The following is a 6,425-nucleotide window of genomic DNA, read 5'->3' as shown; positions in this document are numbered from 1 at the left end:
AGCTATAAGGAGAAGGAATAAATGATACTAAGCACCTACTCTATACCATGAATTGTTGCCCTCATTTCATTCTCTAAACAACCAGTGACACATGGGTATGTGTATTATCTATTTTATAAAAGGGACAATGAAATGACATCTTCAAATTGTTGTGAAGAAAAAGAAAATACTCTGCCCACCTGGATTCTATGTCCAGTGAAAATATCCTGTGAAAATGAAGACAAAATAGAGGAAGATTAGCACAGATGTTAGCTCAGGGCAAATCTTCCTCACCAAAAAGAACAAAAGAAATGAAGACAAAATCAAGATGTTTCCAGTCAAAAGCTCAGTTGCCAGGGGCTGGAGGTGGGGGAAACGGGGAGATGTTGGTCAAAGGGCATAAATTTTCAGTAAGAAGATGAATAAGTTCTGGGGATCTCAGGTACAGTGTGGTGACTATAGTTAGCAATACTGTATTGTATACTTGAAATTTGCTAAGAGAAGATCTTTAGTAGTCTCACCATTAAAAAAAAAAGGGTAACCATGTGAGTTGATGGTTATGTTAATTAACTTGATTGTGGTAATCATTTCATAATGTATACATACGTCAAATCATCCAGTTGTACACCTTTTAAAAAATCATTTTGTACAACTTAAATATATACAACTTTTGTTGATCTTACCTCAAGAAAGCAGCAAAATTTTAATGTTTTTAAAAAAGCCAAGAGGATTCATTGCCAGCAGACATATACCACCAAAAACTATCTAAAAACTTCTTCAGATGGAAGTACACCAGGACATAAAGGAACAAAGAGCACAGAAGGGGTTGATATATGGATAAATGTGAAAGACTATGGACCCTTGACAACAACATTTTGTGGAATTTGTAACATACATAGTAAAATATGAAAACACCACCACAAAGGATGAGAAGGAAGTATGTGAAGCTCAACTGTTTCAAGGTTCTTGTATTCATCAGATCACCTGACGTAATCTCTGGTACACTACTAGTCGAATATGAATGTTGAACTCCCTAAGGGAACCACTGTAAGAATAATAAGAGAATGTGTAACTAAAAATTAATCGAAGAAAAATGGACTAACAGGAAATATTTAATTTATTCAAAAAATGATGAGAAAGGAAGAATAAAAGAACAGAAAACAGATGTTGGAAAACAAATAGCAAGATAATGTACTAAAACCTAAATGTGTTAGCAGTTAGCTGAACATAAATGGGCTAAACACTAAAGAAGACTGTCGCACTGGATTAAAAATAAAAGGCACACTTCAAGTGTCAGAGCATAAAACATGTAAAGTAAATTAATGTGGAAGAAATGCAGCATGCACACCCCAACCAGAGGAAAACAGGTGTAGCTCTACCATTATCTAAGTAGATTTTAAGGCAAAATTAAATTATCACTAAATAGTGAGGACATTTTATAATAGAATCAATCCAGCAGGAAGGTACAGCAAGTCTAAATTCTTATGCTCCTAATACTATATCTTCAAAATATATAAAGCAAAAATAGAACTAAAATGATTAATTGGATATTTAAACACGTATCTCAATAATAAAAGGAAAAAGCAGGAAAAAAAAGTAAGGATATAGAATATTTGAACCACGGAATTAATCAATGAGACCTAATTGACAGATATATATAGAACACTACACCCAATGACTGCAATAAAAACATCCTAATTTTACGAAACGGTCAGAACACTTTAATAGGCACCTCGCAAATGAGGTTATTCAAATGACCTATAAGCCTGACTCATCAGAATTTTTCAGTTAAAACCATAAAGAAATAATACTACACCCCAACCCGAGTGGCTGAAATGATAAGGGCTGACATCACCAAGTGTTGTCAAAGATGGGGAGCAACTGGAACACCCATACATTACTTGTAGGAGCGAAGAGATTCAGCCACTTTGTAAAACTGTTTGCAGCCTGTCCTAAAGCTAAATGTACATACACCCTGCAATTCCCCTCCTGACTACATGTGCAAAAGAACATTCACCAAAAGACGTGTACAAGGATGTTTATAGCAGCTCTAGTGAATGATAACCAAACACTTGGAAGAACCCAAACGTCCACCAACAAGAGAATGTATAAATCGTTACACCCGTACAATGGAATTCTACAGCAATAAACAAATAACTGACACCTGCAGCTGCACAGGTCAACCTCACAATTATGTTGAGCAAAAGAGACCGGATAACAAAAGGTACACACTGCATAGTATCTTTATGTGAAGTTCAAAAATATAATCTATCGTGATAGAATTTGGAATAGTGGTTAGCTCTGGGGGAGCCAGGGAGGGGGCATTCAGAGGTGTTCTAGGGTACTGGAAACATTCCTTATCTTGAACAGGGACATCATGGTACATGGGTGTATACATAACATGCATTAAGCCATTGTAAGGGCAAATACAAGTCAAAAATTAAAAAATTTTAATTCTCACTCCTGTAAAAAGGGAAAAGGACTTTCCTCCTTTTTTTTTTGAACTTCAGCTTTGAGTATAATTAATAAATAAAATTGTAAGATATTTAAAATGATTTGATATACATATACATTGTGAAAGGATTCCCTCATCTAATTAATTAACACACCCATCAGCTCACATATTATTTTTTCACAATATATCACCTTATACAGTTTTTGTGTGAGAACATTTGAGTTCTACTCTCTTAGCAAATCTCAATTATACAATACAGGGTTATCAGCCAGAATCGCCATGTTATACATTATTAGATCCTCAGACCTTACCAACCTCTCCCTATTCCCCCCACCACCTGGTAACATGAATGAACCTGGAGGATATTATCCTAAGTGAAATAAGCCAGATACAGAAAGATGAATACTGCACAATCTCACTTCTATGAGAAACTAAAATAATCAAACTCACAAAAGAGAGTCGAATGGCGATTGCCAGGGGCCGAGGGGTGGAAGAAATAAGGAGACGTTTGTCAAAGGGCACAAACTTCCAGTTATGCAAAATAAATAAGTTCTGAAGATCTAGAGTGCAGCATAGTGCCTATAGCTAATAATACTGTGTTGTATGCTTAAAATACGCTATGAGGGTAGATCTTATGTTAAGTGTTTTTACCACAAATAATAATAATAAAGAGGGCAGAAGGAAACTTTGGGAGGTGATGGATATTTATGGCCTTGATGGTAATGGCTTCATGGGTGTACACTTACCCCCGAACTCATCAAGTTGTATATGTTAAATATGTACAGCTTTTTATATGTCAAAAACTGCCAATATATGAAAGAGTGATCACAAATTCAAGTAACAAAAAATGAGGTATCAAAGAAAAAAAATACTTGCTTAGAAATATCTCTAGTTTAACTTTGTCAGTCTTACAAATAAACCCAAAAAGATCCCAAAGCTGATATAAATGAATGTTTATGACAAAAAAAAAAACATAACATAAAATAAAATAAAAAAGATATCTGCTGCTATTACCTTTGGAGCTTGGTCCAGCCAGGATGCTGGTCATCTCAAAACCCCAGGGAGCATTGAAGGCGACATAGAATATAGCAGGACACAAAGCTATGCTTGAGGCTACTGGTTTGCGGACTAACGTCTCCCATAATGAGATCCTCAGAACAGGTATTGGTTAAAACCCATCCCAGCAGCCCAAATTCACAGGACTAGTGCTGAAAATGGTTGGGAAAAAGAAGGAGGAGGGAATACCAGGAATGACTTGGAAAATCATGGAGAAAACCCTTTTGAGTTATTAACAGAAAGACTAGGGGAAAAGTTTATGTGAGATTCAAATAGCATTAAGCTATCAGCAAACACCTACTAGAAGCCAGGGGATTCGCTACCCTAGGAACTGGTGACTCAGCCTTGAATGAGCAGATCTCATGAGCTTGCAAACTAGCTATGAAGACGCATGTTGAGGAAGTCTTTGTCTGCCTTGTTCAATTCTCCATTCCCAGGTACAACATGAGGCAGACATGAGGTGTTCGTTAAACGTGTATCATTTGCTGTCGTAAGTCAGTTCTCATTATTCACAATAATTATGCTCTGTAAAGTCGCCAGGACCCCTGAATTAGTGACTACTGAACCACTGCTTCTCCAGGAAATACAGGATCAGGTTCCTGGGAGCCTCTGGTCACAAGACTTTTGTCAACCAATCAATATATAACCTTGTTTTATGTGTGTCTCTGTTTAAAGACACCTTATTTAATATATGTTGTTGTTTCATTAACATGGAACTCACAACCAACAACACTATAACTCATGCCTGAAGGAAGCCTGTCTTACACACGTATTTCTCCATAAGGCACATCGCAGACTTCGTGCATTTAGGAACAGTAGGCAACATTTCAGAACCACACTTGGGGTCATGTTAAACAGTGATGTCACCAAAAACAAGCACAAAAATGCAAAAACATGGCACCAGAGAGACCTATGAAAAGCACACTTTTTTGTGTGATATTAGTTTTTTTTTTTAAAGGTGCCTAATCCATTTATTTTTTGTTTTTTGTTTAATGTTATAAACCAATGAAAAGCACACTTTTGTAGAGGATAAGAGCTGAAACAAGAAGGCAGAGCATTGCCTTGTCCATCCTCAGCTGGGAACGTGTCAAGTGACTCAAATTCTTCACCGCTCTATGCATGCCCAAGAATGACAGGGGAAAGCACCACGAGGATTGATTTTGGGGGTTACAAATAAATTTTAGCGAGTAGGTGAATTCACAATTATGGAGTCCGTGAATAATGAGGATCGACTGTGATTAGAATTACGTGTGTTGAGTACGAGAAGGGATCCTACAGGGGGCCATGAGATTACACTGCAAGGAGAACAAGCAAGTGAGACTAGGAAAGGGAATTATACGAAACTTGAAGGATGCATCAGATTGAGCCAAGGAGGGTGGAAAGAGGATAAAGGGGCAATGGTCAGTGAAAACAGCAGGTGCAAAGCCCTGGACAGAGAGGATGCAAGAATGGAGCGATTCAGCTGGAAGCTCTCAAAGACCTGTGGAATCCCCTGGGTCTAGAAAGTGGGAAGCTTCAAAGGAGAGAAGGACAGACAGGCAATAAATTCCTGCTGATGATTAAGAAAACGCCAGTAGCAACAACGCACCTTTCCCTCCCCTAACTCCTGCTAACCACTGTTGTGGTCTCTGCTTCTATAAGTTTGACTCTTTTAGGTACCTCATAGAAACGGAATCATGCAGTATTTGTCCTAGGACTGGCTTGCTTCACTTTAATGTCCTCTAGGCTCATCCATGTTGTCACAAATGGCAGGATTTCCTTTTTTAAGGCTGAATAAAATTCCATTGTATGTATATCTCATTGCAAGAAGTTTCAGTTACACAAGAAGAATTAGTTCCGGAGATCTGCTGTCTAGCAGAGTGCCCACCGTCAACAATACTATATTGTGCACTTAAAATTTTGTTAAGAGGGTAGATTTCACGTGAAGTGTTCTTACCACACAAAAAAAAGATAAAAAGAAACTTTGGTGGTGATGGATATGTGTCTATTACCTTGGTTGTGGTGGTGATGGTTTCACAGGCGTATGCCTGTGTCCAAACTCATCAAATTGTATACATTAACTATGTGCAGTGTTGTGTATCTCAATTATGCCTCTATAAAACTGTTTTTAAAAGAGAAAGAAAAGAAAATGCCTGCGGGATCCAATAGGGAATGGGATGCCAGAGAAAGGTAAAGGTTTGGAGCAAAAGACAAAGAAGACGTCACTTACCAATCAGACTTCTACTCTCGTACAAGTTTCCAGATGCCTTGATTCGGGGAACCTCAAAGAATTGTCAACCCCACCCCCTCCCCAGCCCATGATTGGCCCTGGAGTTCCTCAACCTCCTCCCAGGTCCATCTCTGGGCGGTCTGGTTTATGGCTCTCTTCCCGCCCTCTCTGTTCCAGCAAAACTCCGGAGAGGCGGAGAAGCCACCAAGACCCAGCTGCTGCATGTAATAGCTGATCCCTTCTCCTCCAGGTGTAAATCATCACTAGCTGGGAGAGGGGAGGCAAAGTGGGTTTCTAATTAAAAACCCTGCTATCCTGATGTAAGTGGAGTCTTCCACTCCAGCAGAACGCCATTGATATGAGTACCTCTCCCACCATCTGAGAGATCTCTTAGAACAATGAAAGATGAGAAGAAGAGTCAATGAGGCTTTAAAATCACAGAGGCAACCACACACAGTGACCATTTCTTCTCCCAACTCCAGGAAAACCACACGTGAAACCATTCCATCCTATATGCAGAGCTTTTCCACTAAGTCAGGAACAAGACAGGATAGGCTTAACACCACTACTGTTTAACATCATGTTGGAGGCATTAGCCAATTAAATTAGTGATTTTAACTATTTTAAGTTTACATTGGCAATTCTAAGTTGGCAATTAAGAAGCAATTAGAGAAAGGTGTAAGAATTGGAAAGGAACAACTATGAGTTGATTGCATATCGGAAAAC

The sequence above is a fragment of the Ceratotherium simum genome, chromosome 33 (assembly GCF_057802395.1).
Source record: "Ceratotherium simum simum isolate JZ-2026a chromosome 33, ASM5780239v1, whole genome shotgun sequence".
NCBI lineage: Eukaryota > Metazoa > Chordata > Mammalia > Perissodactyla > Rhinocerotidae > Ceratotherium > Ceratotherium simum.
The sequence above is the reverse complement of the archived record's forward strand: the minus strand, read 5'-3'. Positions refer to the sequence as shown.